Source organism: Bactrocera neohumeralis, chromosome 6 (assembly GCF_024586455.1).
Source record: "Bactrocera neohumeralis isolate Rockhampton chromosome 6, APGP_CSIRO_Bneo_wtdbg2-racon-allhic-juicebox.fasta_v2, whole genome shotgun sequence".
Taxonomy (NCBI): domain Eukaryota; kingdom Metazoa; phylum Arthropoda; class Insecta; order Diptera; family Tephritidae; genus Bactrocera; species Bactrocera neohumeralis.
In genome coordinates this window covers 73,252,404-73,269,322 of record NC_065923.1, presented here as the reverse complement: position 1 = coordinate 73,269,322, position 16,919 = coordinate 73,252,404, and the positions used below count along the sequence as shown (strand labels likewise).

The window sequence follows — 16,919 nt, the reverse complement described above, 5'->3', positions numbered from 1 at the left end:
TTTGATGCCCGCATCAGCTTTTTTTGTTTTGAAAGCCTGCTAATGTCTTCTCCCTTCCAGTCACACTACTGCTGCCAACTGCACACACCCATCCACCTCACATCCACTCTAATAGATTTTAGCTTTTATTTTTACAGTTGTCAACACAGCAACAGACAACAAACAGCCCAAATGGAAGTCATCGAATTGACACATAAAATGACTTTATTGACTTTACGTGCCGTCGCGCCCCTCACTTGGCTGCTTAAATAAAATGTATAATACTTGCAACGCAGCACTGCACTGTGGGCAACAGCACTCAGCATTTTCATGGCGACACATTAATACAATTTGACAATTAAAAGGAATTTGTTAATTAGCTGTTTAAGTCAATTATATGCCATTTGATGGCGTTGCGACAGTCAATAACTTTTCGGCGGCCTAATATTTTAGGAACTGACAGATTACATAATTTATATGTACTATATGTATAATATGTGCATGGAGGAAGAAAAAGTTGAAAGTTGAAAAAATTTAATTTTTTTATATAAATTTGTTAAAATTGGAAAAATAGTTGTATTATATAAAGACTGTACATTAGGGTGGGTAAAAAAAATATTGATATTTTTTGACTTTTTACTTTGAAAAAATAGGGTCTTATACGGAGAAAAAATAGTTGGAATTTATAAAATCTGTATTAGGGTGGTTAAAAATTTTTTTTTCACTTTTTGCTCTGAAAAATAGGCTCTTAGACACCTATCCAAATATGAGACCTTATGTAAAAGAGTGAAAAAGTTTGAGAAAATTTCAAAGTTGAAAAAAATCGTTTATTTCCTTTATATATGTATGTACATACATTTGGAAAAAATAGTTGTATTTTATAAGAAATTTATATTAGGTTGGCTCAACAGTTTTTTTTTTTTTTTTAATTTTTACTTAGAAAATTTAGGTTCTTAGACAGATAAAAATAGTTGTATTTTTTAAAAACTTAATATTAGGGTGGTTTAAAAAAAATTTTTTTTTGCTTTTCACTCTGCGAAAATAGACTTTTAGGCAGAGTAAAAAATAGTTGTATTTTATAAAAACTTTATATTAGGGTGGGTAAAAAAAAAATTCTTTTTACTTTTTACTCTGAAAAAATAGGCTTTTAGACACCTCTATAAGTATCAACTCTTATGTAATTTTAACTGACAAGTTAAAAGTTATATTAGGGTGCGTAAAAAATGAAATTATTTTTAGTTTCACTTTTCACTCTGAAAAAACTTCTTAAAGAATTGAAAAATTACAGAGTACTAAGCGAAAAAATTAATAGTTTTTTTGTACCCACCCTAATGTATACACGAACTAAATTTTAGAATCAATAATAATCAAATTAAAATTAATTAAATTCCCATTTCTTACATTTATCACAGCAGCTTGCAGTCGCCCTTTTTACATTTACATACGCATACTACGCACTCACACCGCCCCCGCTCATTGCTTATCGTACGAACTGTCAAACTGTGTCGCCTGTCAGGCTTGTCAAGCCAGCGCCACTAGAGTTGGCATGAACTTTAACGCTTTAACTTTTCATATGGCTATCTCGTTCTAACGCAACATAACTTTTTCCACTAACACTGCGGAATTTCGAGTTTTTTTTCGACTTCATAGAAAAATGCTTTTGGCATACATTTCAGCGCGGCGTGGACAAAAACTCATTCGACTTTCTGATACGCTTTAAAGTTTGTCATTTGGTTTGACCAAAAAAAAAAAAATAAAATAAAACGAAAAACTGGCGAACTTTGTTATTTTCGTGCACTATATTTTTGGCATGACAATTTTCGCCAATGTCAAAGTGACAACAATACTTTAATCTGCAACAAATTAACGGTATTAAAAAGTTTACGCTCTCGGTCAGTGTGGGCGGCATGCAAATCTGCCATATCGGCATGCGGAGTGAGTATATGAAAGTAGCAGCGTGTGGGTGTGGTGTATATTTTTGTAGTTTTTGGCTTGACTTATTTTAGTATAATCCTTGCTCTCAAGCGCTGAGTGCTATGCTATTTATGCCATACTATTTCGGGAGCGATATGACCTTCGTTTTTATTATCAGTGCATTTATTTCGAATCTTTCTATTAACAATTCTAAATCTGTTCGATTTCTTGCTAACGCGCTCTCAGTCTATTTTCGCATCAATCAAAACACATTTCAGCACTCTCACTCTTTTTCCCCTAGCCACACTGCTGCACTTATATCCAATGCATCACTCCTCGTTTTTATAAGGTCCCACTTTTTTTTGTAATTCTTTTTCCCATTAGCAGCACCTTTCATGTTTGGCAAAAAATTTAAATTTTTCGTGGCAAAAGCTTTGCTCTTCGCAATTCATTTTCCTTTCGCAATTGACATGTTGGGTTGCATGCTTCGATTGCCCAAAACGTTTTTCCAGCGCGTCTCCGCCTTTCTCCCGATTTTAGTTTTAATTTTTGTGTCCTCTACTTTTCGCAGCTTTAACACATATTTCACTTAACTGTGCGGCATTAAAAGTTCAGTTCAAACCAAAACATTAATCACTTTACCACACATACACATACACACATGCACGTATATTTATATAGCAAACACATAGCCGACTCGGTACTTTGCCAGGCTTTCGGGCTTTGTGGAGACACACTGGCTCTTTTTTGTGCTCAGCCGTTTGCCTTGAGTGCTTGTCCAAAGTTCGAATTTGCTTTTTCGGCCATTTTAGTTGTCCTGTTATGTGTTGTTTTTTGCTGTTATTGCAAGTTGCTGGCAGTGGCTTAAATTTGTTTTCGATTTTTATTTTTTTTTTTTGTTTTGCGTTTCTAAAGATTTTGCCTTGAGTTGTGAATGAGTGAATGACGTGCTTGATTGTGTTGCGGATTTTGTGGAAGTTTGATTTCAAGTTAATTTGCATAAACCGAAATTAGTTTGGAGATTTGCTGAAATTTTTACTGGCATTATTCATTAGTTGTAGGGACATGTCGTTCTTGGGCGGCAGATAGTCAGTAATAGAAACTTAGAGTGTTATATGGCAAGTACTACCACATATACAAATAACAGTTAGCTAAACTGTGAGCTCTTCAAGCAAAGCAGCGATACTACAAAAGCTCTTCGATTTAGTGGAATCTCCATTTTAGTCACGTGATCGGTAGATACGTAGCTTTTTGAGCCTTTAAAGCTTTAAATTACAGTGAGATTAGATAAACTCAAAGTTCTGCAAGCAAAGCAGGGATACTACTAAAGCTTTTCGATTTAGCAGAATCTCCGTTTTAGTTGTTTGATTTGTGGATAAGCAGCTTTTTAAGCCTTTAAGGCCTTTTTAAGCTTTTAAAACTTTTTTAAGCTTTTAAAGCTTTTAAGTCACTTTTGCGTAAGACTGTTTATATTTTGAGTGAAAGATCAACACATATATTGCTCAATAATTCTGACTCTGTTAGATGAGGCGAGCCAACTAGAGCTTTGCCTCAATTAAAAGCTCCTTTTGAATTTCCAGAGCATTAATCTCGCGTTGTATAAGCTTGTTTAGGTGGCAACACTAAAATGCAGCTTAGTGGAATTCATATTATAGTCATGTGATCTATAGATACCTAGCCTTTTAAGCTCTGTAAGCTTCTGAAGCTTTTTAAGCCATTTTAGCGTGAGACTGCTTATATTTTGAGGGACAGATCTACACATTTATTGCTCAATAATTCTAGCTTAGTTAAAAGCTCTAAAAGCTCATTCTGCATTTAAGAGCTTAAAGCAAGCGTTTTATAAGTTTTTAGCCGGCAAAACTGACATGCAGCTCCAAGTAAACATATGTATATTTCATACTAAAACTGAGCTAGTTTTTCTAGGTGGCTTAGAAAGTAAGTTTATTTTAAGCTTAACACATAGTGATACGAAGTTATAACACTAAAGCATTATAAAAAGCTTACAAGCTTTACAATGAGCTTATACTCTTGCATGGTTGCCATATTTTTTAACACTTTCGCTTTACCTCAATCACTCATTTATTAATTTATACTTTTTATTGATATTTTAGCAGAAGCCAAAAATAACTGAAATTTGGAATGAAGGGTTTCGATGCGGCTTCGTCAATTAGTTTCATGTCAGAACTCGGAACTTTACGCGGTAAGTCCAAAAGTAAATAATTTCCTATTAGTTTCATCACTGAACTTTACTTAAAACGAAAATTTTCTTTAACATTGTGATAAGGAAACCAATTTCCTTCAAAATTTTTCATTTGTCGCGCTGTCATAGTCATCTCAAGATTCAATTAAAAATTAAAATACCTACTATCAAGCAAAACTGTCGCGGTATACCTAAGTTTAGCGGAGATTCTTTTATAATTATTATTTGAAGTCTGTAGCTTATGCCACACGTGCGTCTAGCAACCACATTGGCTGTCAGCGCCGCAGAGTGACGGTCGGCAAATGCCAGGTGACATGTATGAAAATGTCAATTAGCAAGCTTCGCATATGTAGTAGACATAATATAATTTATTTATTGCTGCTAAGCTTTTAAATATGGAAATGTCTATGCATACACAGAACCTTTTCAGCATGAAACTGCTTACTTAGCCCCAAAAAAAGAAAAAGAAAACAGACCGCAATTAAGTTTGACTTTTGCAATTTCCACCTACCATTATACAACTGTCAATTTTAATTAGAAACAAAATAAAAGTACACAAAATACAGTTGGAATTTTTATTTTCCTTTTTCGCTTTTGTTTTGGCACTTCTGTTACGTTTGCTTTCACGATCACACCTTACGGACCGAGTCCGGGTCCGGGTCCGGCAGTGATGGCAGCGCATTTATGGCGCTAAATTTACGAACTTCCTGTCGCAGTTTGGTGGTTTGAGCGGCGCTAAGCGTGCGGCCATCAACACCTTTCCGGCTATTCATAGTACGTATAACGGTAAACTCATTTTTCGCGTGTTGCCATATGCTCGCTAATATTTGCTTAGAATTTTGCGTGTTTCATGATGAGTTCAAAAGTGGCATTTGTGGCGTTGGAGGTTTTTATATGCTATGGTAACGGTTAAAAATAACAAAAATAGCATTAGCAACAGTCTGTGTGGTAAATAAACGTATAGTGGCGTGGCGTGGTGGATGTGGCATTAGCAAACAAATCACTCATAATGACAGTTAATGAACGCACCTGCCTTAATGGCGCTTAAAAGCGTTTTAGTGGTGCACAAAAAAGTGCACAAAGTAGTGTGGGGAAATAAAGTGAAAAATTGCTGGCATAAATTTTTTTTGAAAAAACATGCAACAAATGTGGCAACAATAAGTCAAAATTACTATTTTTGGAGGAGTTTAATGAATAATGGTTGGCACTAATTTATAAAATGAAGTTTAAGCAGTAAAATAAATCTTCAAAATTTTTTGGAAAATAAATCAAAATTTTGATCTATTTTAATTTTTTTCGAAAAGTTTGGAATTTTTGTTTTTGAAAAAAAAAAAGTTTGATATGTTTTCACTTTGTTTGAAAAAATTTGGAATTTTTGTTATTCGAAAAATAAAATTGATTTATTTTTGAAATTTTTTTTCGAAAAAAAATATAAAAAATTATTTGTAAATATAAATCTGGTGTTTATTAATAATAAAAGCCACTAATTTTTAATTGGCAGTTTAATGTAAAAGAAAATTGGAGAAGTACGGAAAAAATTAAAACAAATTTCAAAAATGTTTCAAAAGAATTATTTTCGAAAAAAATTCCAAAACACTTAAAACAAATAATATGTACAGATGTAGTTAATGAATGATGGTTTGCTCTAATTTTTTGTACCAATTTATCATTTCAAGGTTTTGGTAGAAAAAGTAATTTTTCAAACTTTTTTTTTTACTTTTCAGAAAAAAGTTTTTCCAATAAAAATAAGAAAAACCTTTTTTAAATAAATATGTGTACATATGTATGTATGTATAAATTCAGTATTCATTGTTTAATGAGTGATGGTTGGCACTAATTTTAATATGCGGATTCTTGCAAAAAACTATGTGGTGAATTATAGAAGTTTTCCAAAAAAACTGAAAAGCAAAATTAAATATAAAAAATTAAACAAAAAAAAATTAAAAACCAAAACAAAAAAATTTTAAAACTTTAAAACTTTAAAATGTTTTTTAAACATTATTTTTTTAATTTCAAAACTTTATTAAAAAAAAACTTTTTTTCAATTTCAAAACTTTTTCCAAACAAATTTTTTGTTTTCATATCAAAACCTTTTTTAAATTTTTTTTTTTAAAATTTTATATTTTTTAAAACATTATTTTTTTTTAATTTCAAAATTTTATTTAAAAAACTTTTTTTCAATTTCAAAGCTTTTTTCAAACAAATTTTTTGTTTTCATATCAAAACTTTTTTCAAATTTTTTTTTAATATTTAATATTTAAAAAAAAATATAAATTTAACATTTATAAAACTATTTCTTTATACAAAACTTTGTTATTGTACAGAAGATTTCTGACATATTTATTTAAGCTTTCCTCAAAAGTGCAACCTTGTACCACACTACAACAACAACGCACATAAATTTTGTTTGGACTTTCCTTCAATTATGCTGTACTCAACGTCAACACGCTTAAATTGCGTGATGCAGCAATAATTTCTGGCCACTTCGTCGGCATGTGGGTGTGTGTGTGAGTAGAAAGAGCCAAATTGAAAATTTATACAGAATACATACATAAAAAACAAAAGGCGAACAGCATGAAAGCTGTAAAAGTCACAAAAGCAGTAGCCAGCAAAGCTATGCGGCATAGCGCCTGTGGGTGTTGCGATTGTTGCAACATCAGCATGGCCATAGTGTTGAGTGTGACGGTTGATTTGTTGAAAATAGAGTTACGAAACTTGTTGTTGTTTTTGTTGCTCATTATTATTTTCTACTGTGCGTATAACTTTTGCAGCGCTGGCTTGCTACAACACGTCAGTCAGTCATACTACAACGCATTTGGCTTGTAATAACACCATTAGTTGTTGTTGTTGCTGTGGTGTGTGACTGGTCTGTTGCGGCAGCGACAATGACTTGTCAGAAAAATACCAACAGTCATAAATAAGCATAGAAAGCAGTCTATATACACAAATACTTATATAAAGTGGTGTAATTGTAAAGTGTGGCAACAGCAGTCATGCCACAGCATAGCCAAACGTCAGCGCGCGAAGGTGTTCATTAAAATTTTAAATTCAATAGCAGATTGTTGTCATTATTAGAAATTAAATGTTACACAAATTGCTGTGGTATGCAGCTTGCTAAGTGGTGTATGTTGTTGTTGTAGTTGAAAAATGTAAATGGTGGGCGGACAAACTGTATGAGGTGGCATTAAAGTACTCCTTCATGTATAAACATGTAGTACTATTGTATACTATACTAGTATGTTGTAAAGAAAGCATGCTTTTTGTTGTAGCAATGTTGGGGATTTTAAAAACATAAAGTTGCTTTGCTGTTTGTTGCATTTGTTGTTTTATAAAACGCATTTAAAGCAAAATCATTTGAAATTCTATTGTTGGATTATAATTATTTGCTGCTTATTTGTTTTTGTACTGGCATAAATATGTGTGTAATTATGAAATAACGCCTGCTTTTGTAAGTTGTTGCACCTTAATTGCCATGCCACATATCAGTTTTAGTGAATTTGAGGCAGGATTCTCATGGGAACTTAAAGCTGTTGCTTTTGTAAATAGGTCACTAAATAACAGTTATTGAAGCGGTAATTTTATAAGCAGTTAGTTGTAAGATATATACATATGTACATATATACATATATACATCCATATATGAACAGCATGACGAGCTGAATCGATTGAACCATGCCCGTATTGTACTTAGTTTTTGAGATATCGCTCTAAAATTTTGCACACGCTTTTTTCTTTCCAAGAAGCTACTCTTCTGTCGGTATTGTCGATATTGGTCTACTATATCATATAGCTGCCATATAAGTTGCATGATTGAAATCAAGTTCTTGTATGGAAAACTTTTTTATTTGCTGAGATATCTTAAAGAAATTTGGTACAGATTATGGTCTAAGACAAAAGTATATTCTCCGAAAGAATTGTTTATATCGGGTCACTATAGCATATAGCTGCCATACAAACTGAATGATATAAAATAAAGTCATTGTATGCAAAACTTTTTTATTTGACAAGATAACCTTACGAAATTCGCCATGTTTCTTTGTCCAAAGCAACAGCATAATTTTTGAGGAAATTGCTCAAAACGGATCATTATAGCATATAGCTGCCATACAAACTGATTGTTCCAAATCAAGACATACTATGTAAAACTTTTTCGTTTGACGAGATATGCTCACGAAATTCGACTGAGATAATAGCCGGAGGTAACGGTACAATCTCCGAAAAAATTATTTAGATCGGATCACTATATCATATAGCTGTCATACAAACTGAGCGATCAAAATCTAGTCTTTGTATGGAAAACTTTTTTGTTGGATGAAATATCTTCAAAAAATTTAACTGAAAAAAGTTTAGAAGAAGTAAAATTGAAGGAAATAGTATTTAAGATAAAGTTTGTGCTAAGAATATTATATATTATTCCCAGCATAATGCCTAAAACAGAAACTATGCATGCCTGTCGACAAATGCGGAAGTAGTCACGATAAAAATGTCATCCTGTGCAAAGCAGCAACCTTGCCGCAAGCCATAAAAAATGCAACAACAGCGCACAGCAACAAACACAGGCTTAACCAGCGACTTTTAACAGCAATGCGCTGCCCTTGACTGACCGCAAGCTATGACAAACATAAATTGCTGCCAGACAATACAATTGCCTACGTTTTATTGCTATTTTACTTTTTAATTATCAACGCTTGCGGACGCACGAAAAACAGTTAGAATGGCACGAAGTCTAAGACGGACGGTCTAGATGACTGTCAAAGCTGAAGACGCCTATAAAAAATCTAAAAAATATATAAAGGTAAAATGCTAATGTCCGCTGTGCGTTTATGCTTTCGTTTTTATTTTTGTTTTATGAGGAAAGGAAGAAGTGAATACCAAATAAGTATAAACAATTGCCGAGTGAAGTAAAAGTAATAAATATACGATAGAAATCAGCGTATAAAAAATGGTTATGGTAAACGTATGAGCTAGTCGCCTTTTAGGCTAAGAAGCCGCTCAACAAGAAAAGAAAAATAATTAAAATTTGTTAAAAAAATACCAAACGCACACAGTTTTCGTTTACGCAAGAAATTTCACGCTTCACGTGTCACACAGTGATATGCATGTTTATTTACCTGCCAAAGCAAGAAAAGTAAGGCAGTATGACTGCCAGCCGAAGCTACAAACACACTCACGAAGCGCACCAAGCCAAAACAGCGCCAAGTAACCCAGAAAAGGCACTCAAGTGTGTGTTTATGTGCGTGTACGTCAAAGCAGCTATTTGACAAGCAACTGACAGTTGACAAAACTGTCAATGCGCTGGTCAACTGAACGCTGTCAACGTGTGAATGAGCGCTCAACGCGGGAGTATACACATATCATACAGTTATACGAGTGCTAAGGAGCAAAAATGCAAAGGCGGGCAAAAAAATAAAAAAATAAAATATAAAAAAATTAAAAAAAAATATAAAAAAAATTAAAAAAAAAAAAAAAAAAAATTTAAAAAAAAAAATAAAAAATAAAAAAAAAAATAAAAAAAATAAAAAAAAAAAAATAAAAAAATAAAAAAAATAAATTTGAAAATAAATAAATAGAAGTTGGCAGTAAAACTAAAACAAACGCCCCATAATAGGTGACATGTATGCATGTTGCAGGTAAAATTGTGTCTTTTGACCTCTATATGTATGCTGGCAGGTCTCTAACCCTCACTTCTATAAACTTCTATCAAGTGTTGGCCAGTGAGCAAGCTAATAATTTGACAGTAGCATCAGCGGTCACTTTGTCTTGCTAAACTAATTATAGGTTGGCATAAGTGGCTCGGTACTAAAAAAAAAAAAACAAACACAAAACAAACTACAAATACAACAACACTCAGCCACATGTGTGAGTGCGCTCGGCAGCGTGGGGTTGTCGCCAGCAAATATCTGCATAACTAAGTTTTATTTCCAAGCGTTTTATTACAACTAATTTCACTTAAGCCAAATTAGGGTATGCGGCAACGCATAAATAGGCACCCTCTATGCACACATAAGCATGTGAAATTTCGTACTACACGCCGTGCAAGTGGCATAAAAGGCAGCCACGCGTTAAGCGCTTGCGTGTAATAGACTAGAAAAACACTGGAAAATTTATGAGTCGGCGATACTGTGAATGTGGCAGAAAGCAAACAAGGAAAAACAAAAACAAAAAAATTGTGTAAATTAAACAAAAAAGCGTGCACACCTATTTATTCAATTTTCGTCATCGATATCACATGCCACAATCGCACACTTATCAATGTTGCAACAGCCGACTGCTTTGTTGCACGCAAACTGGACACGAGATAACCGTAAGCAGACAAATTCGATTAACTTTGCCACACACACTTACTATTAGTACTCACACTTACTGTTAGTATGTGTGCTAACAAATATATTGCCAGCAATATTAAGCAAATAATAGACAATAACAAGAATATGCCGCTAACTGGCGTGTGATTCTCAGTTAACCGCTGTGAGCGTCTACAACGACACATATGATAACTAGTAAACACACTGCACACATACACACAAACATGTCACGTGATATGCGTGTGTGTGTGTGTATAAATACATTTGTCTAGTTGCGCGTTGACTTGGCTAAGTGCGCTGTGGCACTCAACCGCATTAAATGCAACATAATTGTTGACTTTTTTCGCTTGCTTTTATTGTGTTTAATAATTGTCTATTTGGCTTGACTAACTTGTGAACATGACTGATACGCGTCTATCTAAGCAATTATTGGCTTATGCAATGCAATTACGTTTGTGTTTCGTTGTTTGGCGGCGTGAGTAGTGAAAGTAGGCAATTAGTTGCATGAAGGATGCGTGCTTGAGTTTGCTGATTGAAGGTTTTATTAATGCTGAATAAAAATAATAAATGAAAATAATATGAAAATAAGAAAAAAATACTTCACAGGTGCATTTCTTATGGCATAAAAGAGTAGAAAAATATTTTTGCCATGGTTTTTGTAAATTTGTATGGCAGCCATACGCTATCGTAGTCCGATATAGACAATTCGTTCGGTTATTACCGGGTTGCTATTAACAATTCCCCATGTTAAATTTCGTGAGGATACCTCGTCATATAAACAACTTTTTCATACAAGGACCTAGTTTTGATGGGTCAGTTTGCATGACAGCTATATGCAATAGTAGTTCAATAGGAACAATTTGTTCGAATATTGCTTAGTTGCTATTGGCGATTACTTATGCCAAAATTTTGTGAAGATATATCGTCAAATAAAAAAGGTTTTCATGGCAGCTATATGCAAGGTCCTGTTTTTGATGAGTCATAGTTTGTATGACAAAATTTCTATATGCAAATAAAAAGTTTTCCAAGTTTATTCCGATATCAGCTATATGATTCCAACAAATGAGTAGCTTTGGGGCGAGAGAAAAACGTGTGCAAAATTTCAGATCGATATCTCGAAAACTGACGTACTAAGTAGCGTAGATGTAGACAGAAGGACAGTTGAAGCGACTCAGCTTGCCGCCTTGATCATATATACAATATATGTATGTATATATATTTTAAAGGGGTCAGACGTTTACAGCTGGGTGCTACAAACTACGTGGCAGACTTAAAATATCATAAATCTGAATAATATGTAGTAAAATGTCATAAAAAGAAATAAGATGAAGCTACATCATTTTCAGGGAGAGGAATACTAGAAAAATGTTAGCAAAGGTGGCAGGAAGAGCTGGACCCTGTGTTTGTAACACTAAAAAGCGTTACATGATTTAATATAAATTTTATTTTAATGAATTTTTTTGTTGTATGCAAGCAGCTGTATCCCAATGTCCACTCCACGCCAAATATCATACATACAATGCTCCGTGTTGAAGGAATTTTATTCCGATCAATATCGCTAAGCATTCCACAACCAGTGGTATGAAATTACAAAAAAAAAAGCAGACAACAACAAGAACTAACAAGCGACAACTGCTAATGAAAATTTAATGAACAAAAGGCGTCTATTATGCGAGCACAATAAGTCGACAGTAGAGTAGCAGAAAGGTAAAGAAGTTGAAAGGAAGAAAGACAAAGCGGTTGAGAGGAAGAGCGGGAGCGAGACAGCAATTAAAAAATAGTTGTCCAGAAAATATTGATTACAGACAAGTCTTTTGACAAAGGCGAAAGCATTTTTGGTATTTCTTTAGCATATAGAATTCTAGAATACTTGATTGCTACGAAGAATTAGCGCGAAGAGAAATGCTGGTGGTCATTTGCTGTCCATAATGTGTGTCTGTGTGTGTTTAAGGATAATCGTGTTATACGCTAGTATGTATGTATAGCATGTATGGCAGTTTGGCGGCGCAATCAAGTGTGCAACCGCTGCCATGGACACTTAGCGGTAAAAAAGGACTATATCGAATTACAGACGACTTGGTGTGCTAACGAGCTGGCGGCAGCGCATACAGGAGGGGTATAAGGCTGCAACCACAATACTTTCGGGCTCACTAGCGCTTATAACCATAACTACGATTAATTTGCGGCAACCCTTGTGGCATATTTGATTTGATGAAATGGAGTAGACGGCATTATTTAAGTAATAAAAAAAGTGAGAGCATGAAACAGCAACACTGCGGGTAGTCTCTTTAGCACCACGTGTGACACGCACGCAAAATTTCATACTGGATAACAACAACAAAAAGTGCTACAACTGGGCGGTATAAGAGACGAGGAGTGCATGGTGGCAAAAATGGTCACATATCGGTTTCACTTTCAGGCCTCGCATGAATTTCATATTTTTTGTTCGGTGCTTCTTCTTGTTCTTCTGCCATTTCTTCAAGAACACAAGCAATTTCTATAGCGACAATATGATTATATCATATTACACATTTATTAACGCACACACGAAGCGGGTTTTGTGCAGACAAAAACAACAATGGCAACAACAACCAGCTTACAGCAAAGGCAGCGCTGTTCAAAATGTGGGTTAAAGTATAAACAGCAAGCAGAAAGGATCACAAAGGCGGTAAAGCGTTTGGGTTTGGAAAAAGCAAGCAAAAATATAACCTAAAAAAATAATAATATCAAGTAAAGTGCTTGAAAGCGCAGACTTATGTGCGCAGCGGCATATGTGGCAACTTACACCAGCACAGACACACACACACATGCGCTGGATGGCATGTTAGACTGCGTGTTGTTGCATATCGCAACTGACATATCACACTTTTTGTTGCGTTCACAATATTATTGTTGTTGTTGTTGTTGCGACATCGTGTTGTTGTTATTGCACTGTGTGCCATTGTCCGTTGCTCTGTCATGCTGTCAGTATCACTTTACCCCGAGTCTGAAGTGTAAGCAATTGTGTCAGTTGGATAACAAAGCCACAACAACAATAACGACAACAACAACACTCAAAACATAAGCTAATGAAAATAATAACAAATGGCAAAATAATAAAAAAAGAACGGGAGAAAAGTGTGTTTTTAACTAAACAATAGCCAGCAGTAGTAGCATACATAAGAAACAATAATAACAACAACAACAATGTGCTATAATAAAACCTTGCAACAGCTGCGTCTAAAGCTCGACGGCAACGTCTGTAATCGAGCCCAGCACCGAGTGATATCGGTCACACTGATTATCATCATCAACTATTTTGTGTCTGTTGCTGCTAATATTTAACAACAACAACAAAATGTATAGAACACAAGCACGACAGCAAGCAGACTGTATGCGCCCGTAGGTAGGCAGCTCATTATGTTGTGATTTGATGTTGATATGACATGTCACCGCTGCTTGGTTGGCGGCGTTGACAACGATAACAACAACAACAACAAAAATAACAACAGCCACTAAACATAATGAAGAAAAAATGTATTAATAGCGGCAACTCAGCGTTAACAAAAGCAGTGACAGCAAAATTGAAGTAGAGAAAATTGCACAACTAACATGTTTCTTGAGTTAAAATCTGTTTAGAAGAAGTCTATATGCACTTTGGGAACAGTATAAGTTCAAAGTATACATACTTATTAACAGTTTTTGTTGCTTTGCATAAAAAAATTTTAACATTATTTGAAAGTCAAACATCAATGTTTAGTAAGTATGAGTGTAAGCTCAATTTTTGAGTGTAAATTGTGAGTGATTTTGAAATTTGCTTTTTGAAAACTTCTAAAACCGGACTATAGTTAATTTTACATAAATTGCTAATTTTCGTTAGTTTGAGTGAATTCTCCATTATTGAGTAATAGTGTGAGTGTTTTTATAATTTGCTTTTTCAGAACTTCTAAAACTGGAATATAGTTAATTTTATATAAATTTGTTCATCGGCGCTGATGACGTAAATTTGAGTGAATTCTCAATTACTGAGTGAAAGTTTTGAGTGATTTTGTCATTCCCTTATTTAGAACTATTAGAGCTAGGATTAAAATTTATTTGAAATAAATTTGTTCAGCAGCGCTGATTAGGTTACTTATAGCGTTCATATAAAAGTGAGTGTATTTAAAACACTCATAGAAATATCACAGTTGATGCTGTAACTGAAAGCGATCATATGCAATTTATATATTTGAGTAAAGTATCGGATAGATGTCGAAATTTTGTGACTGAAAGCGATCTTAAAAAAATTGAGTGAAGACATCTAGTAAATTGTCTCAGTAAAAGTTTCGGAAAAATACCTTTAAATTCGAATTTTTTAAGTTTATTGGTGCAAACTTAAATAAATAGTATATTTTTGAAATATACAGTAAATAACACTAAATCTATAAACCTTTTTTTCAAAATATACCCTAATATTGAATTTGTAACTCAAATCGTTGAGTGAATTTTTTTAGCCTAAATCAAATCGTTGAGTAAATAGTTTTTTGAAGTATGTTGTTCGTAATATCAAATCTGTAAAAAATTTAAAAAAATTTCGAAAGTAGCATGTAACTTCGAATTTTTTTTTAGTTTGACTCAAACCGTTGAGTGAGTATGTGATCTTAAAAGGTTTATTAAAGTATGTTGTTTATAATATTCAATCTATAAACTTTTGAGGAAACCTCTCGCAAATATACCGTTAACATAGAATTTTTTTGAGCTTGACTCAAATTTTTGAGTGCATAAGTGAGTGTAAAAAATTTTTAAAGTATGTATTTCATAATACCAAATCTATAAAAAATTGAGAAAAATGCTCAAAAATAGTTTACCGTTAACATTGAATTTTTATCGAGTTTAACTCAAATCATCCAGTGTGTAGGTGAGTGTAAACAATTTTTAAAGGCTTTTCGCTACAAGAAAGTTAAAATATTTAATCTAATATGATAATATAACGTACATTCTTAAACATTGTGTAAGCAGTATAGCCAGCGGTGTTGGAAAAACTGAGTGAGTTGGTTGGGCAAAATGAGTGAGTGTGAAAAATTGAATATTTACGCAATTTTTAAATGGTGCTGTTGATATTGTTTATTATTTTTGCTGCTGAATTGATAATTTTTCATAATTAAAGTTCCCATTCTTCACTTGTAGAATAGACCTGTGAAGTAATTACTACAAAATGGCGTCGCGCTTATAAGCATTATACATTTATTTGCTTATTAGCAGCATTATGTAAGCGAAATGTTGATATTTATATATGATATGCTTTTAAAAATCACCGCTTCCCTGACTAATCGTTGTCATGCGAGCGCCACATCCGTTGAAATAGCAGAAATAGCAAATGTATGCCTGTGCCGTTGACTTATTTGCCACTAAGAGGAAGTTAATAATATAAATAAATATGTATAGCTATATATACATAAGTACGTTGTGCTATAATAAATATTTTTATTAAATTTTACAGCGACATTTTCGTTGAAATTACAGCATTTAACGAATATGTGCGCGCGAGCGAGCACCATAGGCTACTCAGCGACCTGTTTCATACGCGCATGCATCCTGTCTACACACACAAGCTGATAAATTATATATAAGTACATATATATACATATGTATATACACATAGTATGAATACACATGTGTACATATATATATAAAAATGATTAAAAACGCAGAAAAAGCACCAAACAAACAACAAAGTATTATTTCCATGTGAATTTACTTGATAACCTATACAAATACGAATTTCCTGGTTGACACAGGCGCATTTCAAATATGCCTTTAAATAAAAAATGTGGTGAAATTGTGGCGAAAAATTCTCTAGAATCGGTAAATATGTTCGAAACACAGCGCAAATATGTGTGCGCGTATGTAAATATGGCGTATGCGCGCTTGTCTGCTTACACCGGCGACTGCTCCATATCACTTGCAACCTAAAACAACAATGCCTGCAAACATTTGTGCATTTTCAAATATTTATGCCTCCGTATTTAGTTGCCTAAAAATAAATGCTAGGCAAATCATAACGCGCTGTCAAACTTTGCATAGACGAATTTTCAGTTTACCAAAACTATTTCTACACCCTTAACGGGGTTTACTGAGTTTGCCACGAAGTTTTTAATGGCCAGAAGGGAATGTTGTAGTCGTAAGAAAAATATGTATAAATGAGCAGCAGGACGATCTGGAATTTTGCAACTGTTCTTTACTTTCCAAGTAGCTGCTAATTTGTTGAAATCAGCGATATTGATTCACTATAGCATATATGTAGCTGCCATACAAACTGAACGTATCGGCAGAAAGTGCTTGTATGGAAAACTTTTTTAGTTGAGAAGATATCTTCCCGAAATTTGGCGTGTTTCGTTGACCAAAGCAATCATATAATCTGCGAAAATTTTTTTTAAAATCAGACCATTATATCCTATAGCTGCCATACAAACTGAACTATCGGCAGAAAGTGCTTGTATGGAAAACTTTTTTAGTTGAGGAGATATCTTCCTGAAATTTCACACGAATTGTTGTCTAAGATA

The 16,919-nt window shown here is 33.7% G+C and overlaps 1 protein-coding gene and 1 long non-coding RNA gene across 9 annotated transcripts in view; one reads left to right on the top strand and one right to left on the bottom strand.

Moving 5' to 3' along the window:
• LOC126762930 (teneurin-m) overlaps nucleotides 1-16,919 on the bottom strand; it is a 517,900-nt gene that overhangs the window by 217,312 nt on the left and 283,669 nt on the right. The gene's annotated exons all lie outside the window — the stretch shown is intronic.
• Nucleotides 1-16,919, top strand: part of LOC126762931 (uncharacterized) — a 173,819-nt gene that overhangs the window by 149,084 nt on the left and 7,816 nt on the right. The window contains exon 3 of one of the 2 annotated variants that reach the window (XR_007667536.1): nucleotides 4,008-4,093. This is a non-coding gene — a long non-coding RNA (uncharacterized LOC126762931). Of the gene's footprint in view, nucleotides 1-4,004; nucleotides 4,094-16,919 lie in introns of both variants that reach the window. The other variant, XR_007667535.1, reaches the window with a different exon arrangement.